At 36.4% G+C, this 20,132-nt stretch overlaps 1 protein-coding gene across 1 annotated transcript in view; it reads right to left on the reverse strand.

The window, feature by feature from the left end:
- LOC103033205 (SH3 and multiple ankyrin repeat domains protein 2) overlaps positions 1–12,768 on the reverse strand; it is a 230,313-nt gene extending 217,545 nt beyond the window's left edge. Inside the window, exon 1 of the mRNA XM_049483310.1 lies at positions 12,466–12,768. The gene's annotated coding sequence lies outside the window, so the exon portion shown is untranslated. The remainder of the gene's footprint in view (positions 1–12,465) is intronic.
- Between the last annotated feature and the right edge of the window lie 7,364 nt (positions 12,769–20,132).

Consider the following 20,132-nt stretch of genomic DNA (forward strand, 5'->3'; position numbering starts at 1 on the left):
CTGTGATTCTGTGATACTTGATACTCAATAGTAAGGGTGGGAAATATGGCCCTAAAATAATATAATGATGTTTCATGGTATTTTCATGATCACAATACTCTTGGTGATATGAGAAAAACACTGAATTAAAATATATATATATATAAATATATATATATATATATAAATATATATATATATATATATATATATATATATTTATATATTTTTTAATTCAGTGTTTATATATATATATATATATATATATATATATATATATATATATATATATATATATATATATATATATTAAGAATACACTACTGCAACAAAATAAAAATTAAAAACTTTATTTTATCATTGCATACAATATGACATGGCACACTTCTAACTGAGAGGTCAATGATCCAGAATGTCATGATACTAATAATAAAGCACTCTAAATATCTCCATATATACAGGATTAACGTAAAATAAATGATACTGGACATATATAATCTGTCTCTAGTAGATATATAAAGGGAAATGAGACCAGTAAAAAGTAGTACCACGATGTGATAATTAGGGGTGGTTGATATGGCACCATATTTCAGGGTATGATATCGTTCACAGTATTCAAAAATGTTGGTGATATTATTGTGTACCATACCATATGGCACATGAAAGATGTGCGTCCGGACGGGACTACAATTACCGGAGGACCAAAGAGTTTAGCGAAAAACAGTAGGTCATTTAGCCTGTAATTTTCTCAGAGGACATCTGAGAAAAACACGTACATAGTGGTTCCGGACAGGAATAAAATCACAGAGGAACCCTTATAAAAGAGACATTGACCCCAGGACCCCCTGAGAAACTAATCCCATCCGAATAGGGCTTTATTTGTATCTGCATGTGTCCTGTCGTGTAGCGCGAACAGCACAACAACCTGACCACACAAAAAGTCAGGTTCAGTTCTAGTGAAGTCCACGCCTCGAAACATCAAAGCTGTTTGATTGGAATGAGAGGGGAAACAATATTTGTTATAAGTTGGTGATTTTATTGCTATGGCAAATCATCCTATGTAAGTTTCCATGTTCCACTTATTTCATTTTTTTTAATACCGCTTTGTGTTACAGGTCTCATTCCATTGTTTTTTATTCATTTTAAAATGTCTAGTTGTGGTTTCCACTATGAATGAATGCCATGTGAGCCGTTTTTGTAAAAAAAGTGCTCAGGAGTTTCTATTTAGCCATGTTTTAGATCACTGAATTACTGGTCTCTGAAGAAAAACAGGATTTCGTATATTGCTCATGAATATTCATACATGCAAACACATACATCTGATTGGCTAACAGCACTGCAGCAGAAAAAGTGACCTGCCTTCCCCCCACAATCAATTTTGCAGCTCTAAAACTCAAAAGACAAATGCCTTTTGCTTGGGCAGTCGCCATAGGTATTTGCCACTTCGAAGCCCCAGAGTCCGCTCTATATCATAAAATCAAACGTGACCAGCGCCCGCTTTGACCGGTGTTCTGTCAAGTTGTGCTACCTTGTCTAACTGTGCTTCCCTGGTGTATATGTAAGGTCTCTGTAAAACGTGGAATCAACCGGAGATCCAATTTAAACGTATAGTTACTTACACAAGATAGCTAACGCTAACTAACTTTTTCTGATCGACCCGTTTTTTTACTAGTTACTGCAGACAATGGAGGTTGAGGAACAGTTTTATGTGCAGCATCCATATACAACTGAGAGAGACCTTTAGTATTCACAAAGAACAAGAAAAAGCGGATTTTAGCAAAAGGAGACCTTGGAAAAAAGGTGAGGTGGAAACTGTTAAAATCTTACAACTGATGTTGTCTCAAAGCAGCTTTACAGAGACGTGGAAGCAGGACAGAGAATCAGATAAAACACTGAACTTACTGTACAGTATAGATCAATGAGCGACAGAGGCAAAGGAAAACTCCCTCAGAGCTGGAGGAGGAAGAAACCTTGTTTCTGCCACATGTACTATCAGGGCATCCCATCCTGCAATGCATCCCAGTTCACACACATCAACATTAACAGATCTGACACACTAAACTAAAATAAAACCCCTTTCAGTCAGAGTTTTTTAGCCATAAGCTAATAGAGTCTTCTGCTCCAGTGCTGTCTCAGCGTTTACTCCCTAATCATTACAAACGGATGAATGATCAATCAAACAGCCATGACATAACGGATCATTGTTAGCACACTTCAGTGATCTGAGTAATCAATAATAAAGCATCCTTTACTGATTTATTGAACCTGTTCACACTACAGTATCTCACAAAAGTGAATTCATTATGCCTTTTAATGGAACAATATTATAGAAATTAAACTTGTATATAGGATTTAACCTAGAGTAGTCAGTGTAGCGCTTCTATAGCAGTATACATTTACTGTCCTCTGAAAATAACTCAGCACATCTTCATGTTCTATAGAATTCAAAACTCTTGTCTTGTTTTTCAGTTCTATTACATAGCTATAATAGTACATAATATATACAATTAACAGTGTTCTTCAAGACTTCAGTGGTATCATTTGACAACCATTTGATTTGTGTATATATATATATATATATACAGGGGTTGGACAATGAAACTGAAACACCGACGGACAGTTCTGGTGGAAACAGGAGAGTTGAGTTGCACATTGAATTCTGCCGTGATTTGTTCAGCCGTGGTTTTATGTTTTTGGATACAATCCAGGTTAGCACCCGAACATCCCTTTCAGACAGCTTCCTCTTACAGCGTCCACAGTTAATCCTGTTGGATGTGGTTGGTCCTTCTTGGTGTATGCTGACATTACCCTGGATACCGTGGCTCTTGATGCATCACAAAGACTTGCTGTCTTGGTCACAGATGCGCCAGCATCTCTGGTATGTCTGGTATGTCACCCATAATGTTGTGTGTATTGCAATATTTTGAGCAAAACTGAGCTCTTACCCTGCTAATTGAACCTCCCACACTAAAATGACAGGTGTTTCAGTTTCATTGTCCAACCCCTGTATAAATACAGCACAATATTGTACATTTAATATAATAGTCAAAATGGTTAAAATATTGAAATATTGAATGGAACAAGATATAAATCTTAAAAATATTTTTGTCTTATTCTGTATTAAAAATAATAGTAAAAAAGATTACAACATGCAGACTGAATCAGAACAGTAGCATATATTTAGGATAAAGCGAAATCTGTGAAAATCTGATTTTTTTGCATCATTATTGCAGAACTGCTGAAGGTCCCGCTGATCAGTGGTAAGTGTGAGTGTTTACAGTACGAAGGAGTGAAATCCTTCAGAGTTAAAGGACCTGCCAGAAGCCGAGCAGCAGGAAGGTTCAGCAGCATTACGGCAAAAACGCCAAACCAAAGCCAAGCAGAGCAGCGCGAGAGGATGAGCAGCGCGAGAGTCTGTATCTATCAGCACAGTGACAGGGAGAGTGAGCGAGAGCCGCTCTTGGCAGCGCAGGTCTACCAAAATCTCACTAAATAAATAAATAAATAAAGGAGGAGCTGGGACGAGGCTCAGAGGCAGCTGTGAAACACAAAGAGCCGGAGCTGCCAGGCCGGTTCACCCACTGATGCCAAGCGTACACAATAACCTGCAGACCACAGATACAGCCCACAATATACAGCTGAATAGACTATTAATGATTTACATAAATAAACTAAACATAACCAATTTACAATCAACTGTACTGTAACAGACAACATTACAACATATCTGCTGTTAGACACAATAATAAAACTCACTACAGGAAACACTACAGCTCAGCTCACTGGTAACACTATACAGTTCTGTAAAAAAAAATAAGAGACAACTTAAAAATGATGAGTTTCTTTGATTTTACCAAATTAAAATCAAGAGGAAGATGGATGAAACTGAACTGCTTGACTTTTTGCACCAGGAGCGGCATAAAGTTATCCAAAAGCAGTGTGTAAGACTGGTGGAGGAGAACCTGCCAAGATGCATGAAAACTGTGATTAAAAACCAGGGTTATTCCACCAAATATTGATTTCTAAACTCTTAAAACTTTATTAATATGAACTTGTTTTCTTTGCATTATTCAAGGTCTGAAAGCTCTGCATCTTTTTTGTTATTTCAGCCTTGTCTCATTTCCTGCAAATAAATGCTCTAAATGACAAATATTTTTATTTGGAATTTGGGAGAAATTAAGAGACCACTTCAGTTTCTGAATCAGTTTCTCTGATTTTGCTATTTATAGGTTTACGTTTGAGTAAAATGAACATTGTTGTTTTATTCTATAAAATACAGATACTTTTCCCAAATTCCAAATAAAAATATTGTAATTTAGAGCATTTATTTGCAATATTAGCACAAACAACCAGTCTGTCATTAGCATGTGTCTTTACATGAAGTCATTAAAAATCAATGTAATAAAATTTATACAAATTATATACATACTGTGTGTAAAATGAGTAGCTTAAAACAGCTATTGTGTGTGTGTGTGAGTGTGTGTGTGTTTGGGGGGGGTGGGGGTTGGGTGTAAGGGGAAGAACAGCAGTGTTACCTGCAGGAGTGCCGGACAGGAACACACCTGAATAATGTATCATCAGAGCAGACTACACCCAGAGACACCCGATACCCCCGTCCTTTAACCCTTACAGCTCCCCTCAGAACCACCGCGCCAATCCTCATATACCACACCGCTCTCTCTCTATTTTTACTCTCACTTTTTACTCTCTCACTTTATCTTTCACTCTTTCTTTTTATCTCGCCATCACTGTCCATTTCCTTTTCTCTCATTTCTCTCTCTATCCTATACTTTCTTCCATTTTCTCTCTCTTTCTTAGTCTTAATCTCACTTCTCTCACTTTATCTTTTTACTTTATCTAAATTTATCTGTTTCTATCTCTCCTCTCTCTCCTTTTACTATCACTTTTTACTCTCTCACTTTATCTTTTACTCTTTCCATCTGTGTCACAGTCCATTCTTTCTTTCTCTCTTATTCCTCTCTCTATCCTAGACCTTTTCCCCTTTCTCTCTCTTTCACTCTAGTCTTAATATCATTCTAATTTCTCACTTTATCTTTTACTCTTTCTATCTTTCACCTTTCTCTCCCTATCCCTCTCCATTCTCTCTCATGCTCTACTTTTACTCACTTTTTATTTTACTCCGTCTATCTCTCCATCATTGTCAATTCTCTTTGCTCTCCTATTTCTCTGTCTATCCTATACATTTTTTCCATTCTCTCTCTCTCTCTCTCTCTCTCTCTTTCTCTCTCTAGTTAATAAAGAGTTAATCTCACTTTATATATTATGCCTCCTATCTCTCTCCATTCTCTCTCTTTTGACATACACTCCTCTCTCTATCTTAGACTTTCTTCCCTTTTCTCTCTCTTCCTCTAGTCTTACTCTCACTCTAATCTCTCACTTTAACTTTTACTCTTTCTTTCTCTCTCTCTCTCTCTCTCTCTCTCTCATTCCTCTCTCTATCCTAGACTCCCTCTAGTCTTACTCTTACTGTTATTTATCACTTTATATTTTCTGCTTTCTATCTATCTCCTTTCACACCCTATCCCTCTCCATTCTTCCCATCTCTATTCTCCCTCATTCCTCTCTCAATCCTAAACTGTCTCTTTCTCACTCTAGTCTCTCACTTTATCTTTATTCTTTCTATCTCTCCTTTCTCTCCCTATCCCTCTCTCTACTTTACATTGATCTCACTCTCTCGTTCTTCTCTTTCATTCTCTCCTTTTTAACTTTTCTCTCCATCTCACTCTCTTTAGTCAATCCTTCTCCATTCTTTTTTATCTCTTTCTTTACCTTCCACCTCTCTCTCTCTCTCTCTCTCTCTCTCTCTCTCTCCTCTTTTGTTGCTTTTGAGTGCTGGATGGATGTCTGTGATCAGCGACAGTAAGATCAACACACACCAAACACACCTCTTAGCCATGTCTTTGAAGTCAGGGTGGGGGTCCCCTGTGGTCTGTGTGATTGTGTGTGTGTGTGTGTGTGTGTGTGTATGTCTGTGTGTGTGTGTGTGCTCACTCATGGTCCGACCGGTTCACCACAGCTGTGCTCCCCTTACTGCCCAACAGTGGTGTCAAACCTTCATAGAGCACAAAATGTAAAACACTACATGAAATATAGTGGGAGCTCTATAATGCTCTATAATGTTCATATGATTAACACACTTACTCGGACAGAATGTAATACACTGTAGGAAACATAGGGGTGCTCTATAATGCTCTATAATGTTCATATGATCCACATACTTATTCAGACAGATTGTAAGACACTATAGTAAGTATAGGGGGTGCTCTATAATGCTTTATTATGTCCATACGATCAACATACTCATTCAGACAGATTGTAATACAGTACAAGAAGTATAGGGGGTGCTCTATAATGCATTATAATGTCCATATGGAAAACACACTCATTCTGACAGATTTTAAGACACTATTAAAAGCATAGGGGGTGCTCTATAATGCCTTATAATGTCCATATGATAAACACACTCATTCTGACAGATTGTAAGACATAGAAAGCATAGGGGGTGCTCTATAATGCTCTATTATGTCCATATGATCAACATACTCATTCAGACAGATTGTAATACAGTACAAGAAGTATAGGGGTGCTCTATAATGCATTATAATGGCCATATGGAAAACACACTCATTCTGACAGATTGTAAGACACTGTTAAAAGCATAGGGGGTGCTCTATAATGCCTTATAATGTCCATTTGATAAACACACTCATTCTGACAGATTGTAAGACATAGAAAGCATAGGGGGTGCTCTATAATGCTCTATTATGTCCATATGATCAACATACTCATTCAGACAGATTGTAATACAGTATAAGAAGTATAGGGGGTGCTCTATAATGCTCTAGTATGTCCATATGATCAACATACTCATTCAGACCGATAGTAATACAGTACAAGAAGTATAGGGGATGCTCTATAATGCTTTATAATGTCCATATGATAAACTCATTCTGGCAGATTGTAAGACATTATAGAAAGCATAGGGGGTGCTCTATAATGCTGTATTATGTCTATATGATTAACACACTCATTCTGACAGAATGTAATACACTGTAGACAGCATAGGGGGTGCTCTATAATGCTCTATAATGTCCATATGATTAACACACTCATTCTGACAGAATGTAATACACTATAGGAAGCATATGTGGTGCTCTATAATGCTTTATAATGTCCATATGATAAACACACTCATTCTGACAGATTGTAAGTCACTATAGAAAGCATATGGGGTGCTCTATATTGCTTTATTATGTTCATTTTACCATCAAATGTATTCTGACATACTCTAACATACTACAGGAAGCATAGAGGGTACTCCATAATGCTCTATAATGTCTTATGATCAAAACACTCACTGTAGGAAATATAGGGGGTGCTCTATAATGCTCCACAATGCCCATATGATCAATATGATAATATAATGTTCAGATAATCCACACACTTTTTCTGATGGACTGTAATAAACTACACTTCACTAAGTGTTAAGGGCAACATAACCTCTACAGTTTAATATAAAAAGCTCTGTAAAAAAAAAAAAGGCAGGGAAGCCGGCTCCTTCATGTCCAGTCCAGTACAGACTAAGCTGGACGCCACAGTTTAAAGATGGCCATTAGGGAACACTGAGTCATCAGAGTGGTCCCCCAGGGGCTGAATAGAGCTCACACTGTGAGAACAGTCCACTCATCTCGGACCCAGTCACCCTCAGAACTGCCCAACATACAGGCTCAGATCACACTCCCTCAAACTACACACTGCAGCTGTTCACTTACACGGGAATACCAGTGTGAAACTGAAAATTATTAGAATAGGATTTTATTCCAATTCATTCACCTTCAACAAAGGTTCACACAATCTTAATAGCAGTTGAGTTAAAAGGTGTAAAATAACAGTGTCCTGCTATACTTTAGGAGTTTTACATTTACAGGATGTTTCTTTGTATCTAAAGAACTATGACATTGTTTGGTAGTTGTTAGTATAGTCAGAGATTTGTTGCTGTTTGGTAATTGCTGCTATGGTTTGGTATTGTCATGGTTGGGACATTGTTGTGGTTTGATAAGAGCTGAAGGGTTCTGGTAGTTGAGGTATGGATATTGGTGATAAGTACATTAGTTAATGTGTTTTTTTAATTGTTGACGTGGTTTAGTAGTTGTATGTGCAGTTTGATAGTTGCTGACATGGTACAAAAGTAGTTGCTGGTTTGGTTTGGTAGTCATTTGTGTGGCTTGGTTGGTGTTGGTGTAGTTTGGTAGTTGTTGTGCAATTTGCACGCTGCTGGGGTGGTAGCTGGTGTCATTTGGAAGTTGCAGGTATGGTTCGATAATTGCTGGTACGTTTTGGCCTTTGTTGGTGTAGTTAATTAATTTGGTGTCATGTGGTAGTTGTAGTGGAGGGTAATAGTTGCGGTTTGGTAGTCACTGGTGTGTTTAAGGCAGTATGGCAATTGCTGGTGTTGTCTGGTAGTTGTTGATATGGTCTGAAAGTAGTTGCTGGTTTGGTGTGGTAGTCATTTGTGTGGCTTGGTAGGTGTTGGCGTAGTTTGGTAGTAGTTGGTACAGTGTGGAACTTGGTGTTGGTAATTAATTGTTGGAATGGTTTGGTAGTCATTTGTGTGGCTTGGTAGGTGTTGGTGTAGTTTGGTAGTTGTTGGTACGGTGTGGAACTTGGTGTTGTTAATTAATTGTTGGTAAGGTGTGGTAGTCATTTGTGTGGCTTAGTAGGTGTTGGTGTAATTTGGTAGTTATTGGTACAGTGTGGAACTTGGTGTATTTAATTAATTGGTGGTATGGTATGGACATTGTTGGTGTTGTTGAGTTATTGTTGGTATGGCATGGTAGTTTATGAGATTTGAAAGTCTGGTCTGGTAGTTGGTGTAGTTTGATAATTGCTAGTATGGTTTGTTAGTTGTTTGTATGGTTTAGTAATTGTTGGTATTGTGACACAGTTAAAGCTGATGTCTGTAAGTTTTGGGATTTGGGGGATGTAGGTCCCTCTCTGGTGAGAATGTGTAATTGCACTGAGCATGCGGAAGAATCATTTTAAACTGGGAGGGTGCGATGCGGTCTCCTTTCAGAGCGGAAGAATCCGATTCCAGGTTATGTTCAGTCAGTGAGAGAGAGCACACTCAGTCAGAAAATTTACACATTGAATAAGTGGCTGAATGAGCTACTGAGCTCTGAGTTTCCTCTTCTGAAGTCTCCATTGCTCCACCAGCCGCTCACATTCAGTAAAACTGAGCCGGATCCTCTTTTAGAGGCTGTACATGTGACCTGAGTACGTAAAGACGCGTCACGTGCCAGAAGAACTCCAGCGATATGCAACCTGAACCCCCAGTTTTAGCAGCACACTGGTACCATTAAACACAATATTTTATCCCTTCTACACTCAGAAATGCTTCTGCTTTCAGTTTAGAAACAAAATAATACGCTCTGCTACTTTGGAAGTAGTTGGTCAGGAAGTAGTTGCAGGTGTGGTTTGATAGTTGCTGGAGTAGTTTTGGGTTGCGTTATGGTAGTTGATGTAGTTTGGTAGTCTTGTATGTTACGGCAATTGGTGTTGGTGTGGTAAGAGAAGAAATAATTAAGGGATACACATTAAAGAGAAATCAATACAGAAATATATTAAGATAAATATTAAACAGAAATTAAATCAGTGTTATTAGGGGATGAGCAGGTATGCAGGTGATGTTTATTTGTCTCAGAATGAGATTGAATCCCACATGCTCTATAGTGCTTGATGTCAGAAACAGCCCACTGGTCATATCTATAGACCTGTGAACAGGTGTGTCTTTCTGAAGCTGAAAGGACTTAATTATCGTTCTCATATGAAACCAGCTATCACACCCCACTTCCATCCCACATCTAAAAACCACACAAAACCTCAAAACCAGCCTTCAGTATCCAACCAGCAGATTCCTGTTCTACAGAGTAATGCAGTGCTGTCCCAATGCTGGATGCACCTCAGCACTTGAGTCATCAGAGTAAAGAACAGTTAATAACAGGTCACAGTTACCTGCCTGTTACTCACCTTCACCTGACACTAATCTACACAGTATACATGTATGTAATTAACCGTGTGCAAATGTTTGAGCACCCGTGTGCAAATAAACACATTTACAACTGCCTTTACCCCATCATCACTTCACAAACATCATGACTGGACAGTTCAGTGACCTGGACGACTGGAAACCTGAACACTAGGGGTTTGACGAGACACTAATATCATGAGACGAGACGAGACATGATACTGGGTTCACGAGAACGAGATTTAAAAATAAAATTTTAAAGAAAACGTCAAAAATGAAAACTGGCTTGAAAACTAGAGTTTTATTTGACAAAATCTTATAACACAAACTTAACAGACTGGTTTCTCTCACACATTTTTTCTATAAGAAATTAAAACTTTTCTAGGTCTTATATAGTGCAAACAATAAGTGCAAACTACAACCAGTCATATTAAGCCTTGGGTTTGTGTTTTTTTTCTCCTAAATCTCTTGTAATTTAACTATGCAGAAACATAACCAGTCATATTAAGACTATGTTTGAAGTGCTGTATTTTCTTAAATACAGTACAGAGCTAAGGGATTAGTACAGCTGCCTATGAAACAGTCACATGTAGGATTTACTTACAGTATTTATATATGGTTTGTGTCTTGTTGGTCACTCTGTTACCGTTTATTGTTTCCACTGGAGCCAAAATGCAGCCAGACATACAACTTAAAAGTAGCAGAAGCATCTTTTATGCAAATGCCCCCGAATTTTCCTCTTCTGCTGAGAGCTGCTCTCACTGCTCAGCCACCGCACTCGCTGCTATCGCTACTGTGTTGCCCGATCCCTCTTAAAAAGTCCACACTAAACTGTTTTTTTTTTTTAGGTTTAAGCTTGACGAGAAATATTGTCACGTTCAAATCTCGCAAGATCTCGTGCCACGAGATCTCTTCACACCCCTACCGAACACTAATGACACATTCTGAGCAGCAAGTAACTCAGAGAACCGTTACATAGTCACAGAATTAGTGTTACAAATGTTACAGTAATATTATGGTTATGTTATACCAATACCAATTGTGTTTGTGTTACATCAGATTTTACAGAGTTACAACAGTGGCAATGTAAACTACTGTGGCAATGTCATATATTTTATAATGTACATTATAATAACTATTATTGTTGTTATGATAAGTATATATTTATATAATGTATTATATCATAATTAAGTTCATTTACAGCTTCATAGTTCATTCACAGCTTGACAATTAGAGCTACATTGTTACTCTGACTGTGTTTCAGTGTAACAGTGTTACAACTTTTTACATATTATATAAATGCGATATATTATATATAAAGTGCATCATTATTACTGTTATTATTTGATACCATGCTATTCGAAGTTACAGCTTTATATAATTCATTTTTTTTAGTATTACAGCATTGCAATGTTTCTACAGCATAACAGCTATACAGTTTTACAGCATTACGATAGGCGTTACATTGTTGCAGTTACAGTGTTACAGTTTTATAGTTTCACAGTGTTACTATTACACTGTTACAACATTACAGTGATTATATTGCTGTTTTATATAATTACAACTTTTACAGTGATGAGTTTACAGTGTTACTGTGTTACAGACCCATGCTACTGTTTGAGTGAACAGATGAAAACCCAAACAGTACAGAATTTAAGAGATGCATGCAGCATAGAGAAATGGTGCTGTCCAATGAAAACCAAGTATCTCCATTTTTGACCATTTTTACTTTACAACATAATTCGTCTCATACACTGTTTCTTAATAAATGGACAACAGAAATTCTACAAAATGACCAGGGACATTTTTTTACATTGACTTCCATTGAAAGTTAAGAAGATTTTATCTCTGTCCTGTAAAGTTAATAATAAGAACTGAACTCAGGTTCTAATAAAAAAAAAAAAAACAAGAAAGCCTCACACACACACACACACACACACAGACACCTACCGCTACACTGCTACACACTATACCTTTTCACTATACAGTGCAAAACTACAAGAAAGACAGGCAGCAGGTACTCAGATACCAGTTACACAGTCACAGCCTTAGTGTTACATTGTTACACCGATAGTTATGGTTACATTGATGTTAGTGTTGCATCAGATGTTACATTGTTACACCAGTAACAGTAACAGTAGTGTCAGTCTTACAGCGTGAGTGTTAAAATGAGTGATGTTGTGTTGTTGTTAAATTGTTGTTATTGTTTAAAGAGTTATAGTAACATTGTTAGAATGTTACAGCAATTGTAACAGCAGAACTGAACCAGAAAGCCTCACAGCTACACTAACACACACACACACACACTAACACAAACACAAAACTGCGAGATAAAGCACACGAGACACACTTTTACACACACACACACACACACACATACACACACACAGTACAACGTAGCGTAATGAACCCAAACCGCAAACATAAACGCAGCGCCTTACCTTCGCGAGCTGCACCTGCTGTAACTTTCTCTCTGTTTCTCTCTCTCTCTCTCTCTGCTGTGGGTGAGGTAGAGGAGGGTGAGTGAAGGGGAGGAAGAGGAGGATACAGAGAGATGAAGAAGAAGAGGAGGAGGAGGAGGAGGAGGAGAGAGAGTGGGGGAATATCCAGCTGGTCTTCAGCTTCTCTCACTCTCTCGCGCCGGGAAACAACTGAAGCACAAACGCCGCGCGCTGAAGAGCCAGAAAGGGGCGGGGTTTGGCGGAGTCGCGGTGGGCGTGGTTTAATCACACACACCTGTGCAGCGCTGGATGTCATTTACCTAATTAATCAATCACCTTCATAAACACGATAGTTAAATGAACACTGTTTTTATTATTATTATTATTATTATTATTATTATTATTATTATTATTATTATTATAAGGAAATCATTTACAATAAAGGTACATTGATTAACAATGCTTATGACAGAATGTCACAATTTTTACATTTTTAAATAATGTCTCATTTTATAATTCTTTTTACAACATTTTCAAGTTTTAAAATGTAGTAATGTTTAATAATGTCTTAATAAGCGTTAATTAATAATTAGTTGAGACATTATTGAACCATATAACGTTAAACCATATAATGTTTAATACTTTCATAAGTACTGTTAATTGTGACTATAAAGTTTTAGCTATTATTTGTATTATTATTATTATTATTATTATTATTATTATTATTATTATTATTATTATTATTATTATTATTATAGTAGTATTAATGTTAGTTATTGTCCGTGTTTACTTACATATAATGTATAACTTGTTCTTTAAATAAAAAAATATAAACAATGGAAATATATATATATATATATATATATATATATATATATATATATATATATATATATATATATATATATTATGCTTCATTCAAATGGTGTTGGTTTTACCAGAAAAACGAGTTTATCAGTATCAAAATGGAGATAAAGGACTAAAAATCTAATTAATCATAGTAAATTTTTACTTCCACTTCTTGTGGATTGCTTAGTTATAACATAACACACAACATAGAAGATCATGAGTTATACAAAGTCACTACAGAGTTAATATGTATATATATTTACATATTTATATAAATATAGTTAAAAATTATAACCCTATCCTCTGTAATTGTTTAATTTAGGGCTGGATGATCAATCATGTGACTTTGATCCAAACTATTCTTTATTTAGTTTAAAAACATACACACACACACACACACACACACACACACACACACACACACACTTCACTGAACCTCCATGTGGTAAAAAAAAAATAAAAAATAAAACAGGAAGTAATTCCTGTGAAATGAGTTGCCCTCACTATGGCAACAAGCCTATATAGTGGAAAAGGTGTGAAGCTGTCACAGCCCCCCAGTAGATGCCCGCCCACACACACATACACACCACACACACACACTGTACATACGTGTGGAGTCTTTTCATGTGTGTGATAGGAAGCTTCAGATTTGGATGAGCTCCAGCGTGGGGCTGTCAGAACCGGCCTGCTGTTCTCCCGGTACCTGCACTCCTCCTCCTCCCTGCAGCTTAAACACATCTTTATAATGCCTGTAAAACTTAACAAATACAAGCCTTTATTATAAACATCTTCTTTTATCTTTTATCCACCATTGGTTCTCTCCAGCACCCTGTTCTAAACTCTGCCTTACTGAGCATTACAATTAAACCATATGTCTCTACAAACCTACACCAAAACACACAAGAGCTCAAAGACAGCTTTAATTTACATTTTTGCAGATTGAAATGCAATTTTAGGTTAATATTTACTATTTTAAACACCCTAAACACTAAATATACTAAAATAAGTGCCATAAATGCTGGTACTACCAAAATAAAGTGCCTTAAGACTGCCAAAACCAAAGGTCATAGCCCTTAAGATTGCCAATATGAAGAATAGTAGCTCAAGACTTAAGACTGTCAATATCAATAGTAATAGCCCTAAAGACTGTCAATACCAAAAGTAATAGCCCTAAAGACTGCCAATATCAAGGGTTATGGGCCTTAAGACGGCCAATACCAAGAGGAAAAGTCTTTAAGACTGCCAATACCAAGAGTAATAGCCCTAAAGACTGTCAATACCAAGAGTAATAGCCCTAAAGACTGTCAATATCAATAATAATAGCCCTAAAGACTGTCAATACCAAAGGTAAAAGTCTTTAAGACTACCAATACCAAGAATAATAGCCCTTAAAATTGTCAAAACCAAGAGTAATAGCCCTAAAGACTGTCAATACCAAGAGTAATAGCCCTAAAGACTGTCAAAACGATAAGTAATAGCCCTTACAATTGCCAATATGAAGAATGAAAGCTCTAAAGACTGCCAATACCAAGGGTAGTGATACAGTAATACTTAAATTTAGCTAGGTAAACATAGTATAAATGAATCACATGATAATATAATAAGATCTGGATATATCTGATGGTTGAGATGTGTACAGTGAGCTGTGATCAGTGATGTAATTATAATGTAATTACAGCCCCGGCTCCTCCCTCAGTCTGCAGTGTTTGAAGTGCAGATAAAGTCTATTTCAGTGGAGCGCAAGAATGTAAATAAACAATTATCACACACACACACACACACACACACAAAACAAAGACATTCTTCTTCTGAAGTTAAATTTGCTCTAAAACTAGAATATTACTAATGACATTTATAGAACACAGGATATAAATTACTCCCAAATTGACTATTTATTATTTAAATTTAATGTTATGTAAATGTTTTGAAACTGCTGTAATGTTCTATATTGCTCTGTAAAGTCATGTAAAGTTTATAAAATTCTGAAAAGTTTTGGGAGGTTCTGTAAAGTTTTGAGAAGTTATGTAAAGTCCTTTAAAGTTTAAAAAAGTTTTGTAATGTTCCGTAAAGTGTTGTAAAGTTCTTTAAAGCTTTGGGAGGTCCTGTAATGTTTTGTGAAGTTCTGTAAATTGCTGTAATGTTTTGTGAAGTTAAATAACGTACTGTAAAATTTTTACAAGTTCAGCATTGTTCTATAATGCTCTGTAAAGTGTGTAAAGTTCTGTAAAGCTTTGAGAGGTTCTGTAAAGTTTTCAAAAGATATGTAATGTTCTGTAAAGTCCTCTTAAGTTCTTTAGTGTTCTATATTGTTCTGTTAAGTCCTGTAAAGTTTGTAAAGTTCTGTAACATTTTGGAAAAGTTCTGTAAAGTCATGTAAAGTTTGTGAAGTTCTGTAATGTTTTGGGAAATCCAGTTAATTCCTGTAAAGTTTTAAAATGTTATTTAATATTCTGTAAAGTCCTGTAAAGTTTGTGAAGTTCTGTAATGTTTTGGGAAGTTCTGTTAGGTCCTGTAAAGTTTTAAAATGTTCTTTAATATTCTGTAAAGTCCTGTAAAGTTGTTAAAGTTCTGTAACAGTTTGTGAAGTTCAGTAAAGTTCTGTAAAGTTTGTAAAGTTGTTAAAGTTCTGTAACAGTTTGTGAAGTTCAGTAAAGTTCTGTAAAGTTTGTAAAGTTGTTAAAGTTCTGTAACAGTTTGTGAAGTTCAGTAAAGTTCTGTAAAGTCCTGTAAAGTTGGTAAAGTTCTGTAACAGTTTGGGAAGTTCAGTAAAGTCTTGTGAAGTTCAGTAAAGTTCTGTAAAGTTTGTAAAGTTTGTAAAGTTCTGTAAAGTGTTGGGAAGTTCAGTTAATTCCTGTAAAGTTTTAAAATGTTCTTTAATATTCCGTTAAATCCTTTCATGTTCTAAAATCTGCTTGTTGAACAGAAAGTGTGTGCTGTTAAATTTTACAGGAGAGTGTTTGGTTATCTTCTCCTACAGAATAAAATAATATTAAATAGTGGGGAAGTAAAGGAGAAGAGAGAATCTGAGTGCGGAAGTTGACTTTGATTTGTATTGGAATATGAAACAGGAGCAGTTTTTGTGTATTTTTCTGTGTTCTGAGTGTTTGGAGTATCATTAACCTCACAGTTCCAGCTGCTGGGTTTGTGGAACTGTGTGGGGGATAATGTTTCACTAATAGACGGAATGAAACGCTCTGTTCCCAACATCTCGCTTTAATGCTGTTCTACAGCCCGGGCTTGATGGAACTGAGGGTAGACAGGCGGAGAAAAGAGTGAAGAGTCATAGTCAGTATAGTGTGTGTGTGTGTGTGTGTGTGTGTGTGTGTGTGGCAGATGGGACTGCATGTCGATGAGAGCCCCTCACTCAGAGGCTTCATTAAGGCACTTTATAAGCAGCAGCTACAATTCAGATGCATTAGCAGCGACATAAAGTAGCTAAAAGCTCTTCATTCTTCTACACTTTCTTTCACCTCATTCATCTCTTCTCTCTTTCAGCCCTAAAACTCCTGTTAGCGGTGTTTATATATGTACAGCATGTCTCTGTCTGCTTTGTGAAACAGTTGAGAGAAATTTCCAAAGCTCTATCAGTGTTTGGAAACATCAGGGTGATGTTAAAATAAACTGGGAAAATCTGATTTTAGCTCCAGAGCACTAGTGAGCTGGAATTCACTACAGGAAGTGTTATAGCTCAGCTAACTGGGATCACTGAACCATTTAAAACACACAGGCAGCCACACAGGCAGCCTGTGACTGTTTTAAATGATTTGTTTTTTCTTATTATTTTATTTGTAATTTACTTAATTTATATTTATTTATTTATCATTACTTTTTTAATATTTTAGTTTTTGATTCTTATGTATTTAATACATTGTTATTATATAATTTACCATTTACTTTATTTTTACTTTTACCTTTTGGCTTATATATTATTTATATTCTATAAACTGTATTTACTTTTTATGTGTCAATTAGTTTATATGGTCTTTTAGATTATATATATTTTTAAATATATTTTTTTATATATATTTTATTTTATATAGTCACCAGGGCCAGAACAAGGTGAGAAATCATAGGTGTATTGTTAACACATATCTCAAAGGGATTGGTGTACAATGTACAACTAATAAACATCAGGGCAGGAATAAATAACAACATACCAGAATATAGTGAACCAGAAGCAGGTTTGGTACATGGTAAAACAATCAGGAGTAAAGGGACAAGGCAAGACAGTAGTCAGAGAGGAAAGCTAGGTCGGTAACTACAGATAAACAGCAGAACATAAGGGCTAGGCAAGAGAGTAAAAGAGCAGAAAAGGGTCAGTAACAATAAGGCAAGAAAGCAAAGAAAAACATGCTGTAATAGAGCTAGAAAACTAGATAATACTCGGAAGAGAACTAAGGGAACAGTGGGCTATTTATACAAACACAAACAGGTGTGGGAAATGAGCAATCAGAAGTAGGGAGAAGCTGAAAGCTGCAGAGTCATGTGTTCAGCCGAATCATTGTAGTTCATGGGCTGAGAATGCTGGGAAATGTAGTCTTACGGAGAACAATAGTCCTGAATGGGTAGACTGACAGCGTCAGGACTGACATTGATTCATACGTATTAAATGTTGATTTAAAAGTAGTATTTCTTTTTTTTATTATTTTATTTTTATTCCTTATTATTTATGATCTCTTATTAAATGTTTTACTCCCTTTTATACTGTAAATGCTCTTCAACATTGTAAATGAGGGTCACCCTCAATGCTTTCCCGAGAGAAAATAAGAGGTTGATCGATTGTTTTGTCTCAGGCAGAATCTGTATGTAATGTTTCCACAAGAGGCTGTAAAAGTGCTTCCAACCTTGCTGCCAATGTTTATTAGAATTGTTTTGTGATATCTCTTTAATTAAGATTTTTTGACTATACAAACTACTACAATATGCATATGTTAAGTGAAAACAACTTAATGTAATCATTGCAATAAACTTAGACTAATAAAGATGGACTAGTTGTGCAATAGTTACTTTAACTTAAAAAGTTAAGTTTCAGCTACACCACATTTTGAGTTTTCCAAATAAATACTTCAAGTCCTGTAAAGTTTTTGGAAGTTCTCTAAATTCCTGTAAAGGTCTGTAATGTTCTATAATGTTCTGTATAGTCCTGTAAAGTTTTAAAGTTCTGTAAAGTACTGTAAAATTTTGGGGAATTTCTTCTGAAGTCCTGAATAATTCTGTAATGTTCCATAATGTGCTGTCTTGTTGCCAGTCTTGTACAATTTGTAAAGTATTATAAGGTTTTGGGATTTTTTTTCCCTGTAAAGTTCTCTAATGTTCTATAATGTTATGTAAAGTCATATAAAGTTTATAAAGTTCTGTAAAGCTTTGGGAGGTTCTGTAAAGTTCTGCAATGTTCTATAATGATATGTACAGTCATGTAAAATGTTTATAAAGTTTTGGGAGGTCCTGTAAAGTTATGTGAGGTTCTATAATGATCTGTAAAGTCATGTAATGTTCTAAACATTTTGCTCTAATCCTGTAATCACTCACATATATCCATATATATGTGATATATGTGATATAATGTGGACATATGCATGACCCCACATGCTGCTCGTCCTCAGATGAACCTCAGAGCATCTCCTCCATCATCAGTGTCATAACTGGGACTTTCATTTGAACAGATTCAATTAAAGCACAGCGGTAAACTCACAGCCACCTACTTTACACTCGCCCAGCGAGGGGATCTCAACCGCAGCCAATGAAACACTGACTTTTCTCTCTTTATGAGACAGAGCCTCACGTCACGCTGCCCCTCCTCACGCATGACAGACCTAATTGCTAACTAGGACACTATATAGGCCAGTTCAAGAAAAAAAGGAAAAATTCCAGCTGAACGCAAATGCAGTCGTGCAGCAGGTCACATGCAGCGCTCACCTCCTCGTGCACATCACACACACTATAGTTTACCTCTACATGCATTTATACACAGCACGTCCTACTGTACTACTCTTTACTTCTACATTTTACAAGCTTCTGAAATGTCAAAACATTCATCTCTGTCCAGATTTACATAAATTTTCCCCAAGATTCTCCAAGATTCCCCAAGCACTGCACCAAGTCTTCTCCAGCACATCCCAAAGATTCTCAATGAGGTTAAGATCTGGACTCTGTGGTGAATTCTCTCAATCCATGTGTGAAAATGATGATCTCATGCTCCCTGAACCCTGAACTCTTTCACAATTCCAGACCCATGAATCTTGGAATTGTTATCTTGGAATATGCTCGCGCCATCAGGGAAGAAAAAATCCATTGATGGAATAACCTGGTCTATATTCAGTATATTCAGGTAGTCAGCTGACCTCATTCTTTCAGCACATACTGTTGCTGAACCTAAACCTGCAGACCAACTGCAGCAACCCCAGATCATAGCTCCGCCCCCACAGGCTTGTATGGAAGACACTAGGCATGATGGGGGCATCACTTTATTATGCTATCAAACTGAAGCAGTTTTTGCTGGTTATTCTCACTGAGAAGTGCTTTTATTAAGGATACACAGCAGTTTAGACCCAATCCCTTGAGTTCCCTTCACATTGTGGTTGTGTGGAAATGCTCTTACTTTCACTATTAAACATATAAGTTCTCTTTGCAGGAAACACTTTATTTTACCGGCATCTACTGTGGCAAAATATGTATACTTAAAAACTGAAAAAAATACAGAAACTCCAAGCCAAAAACATTAGATTAACAAATTGTTGTCATACTGTACTCCTTCATTCAGTGTGGGGGAAATTAACACAACTGGACTAACAAGACTGATTTGTAGCATTTTTTTATAG

Source organism: Astyanax mexicanus, chromosome 9 (genome assembly GCF_023375975.1).
Source record: "Astyanax mexicanus isolate ESR-SI-001 chromosome 9, AstMex3_surface, whole genome shotgun sequence".
Taxonomy (NCBI): Eukaryota; Metazoa; Chordata; class Actinopteri; order Characiformes; family Acestrorhamphidae; genus Astyanax; species Astyanax mexicanus.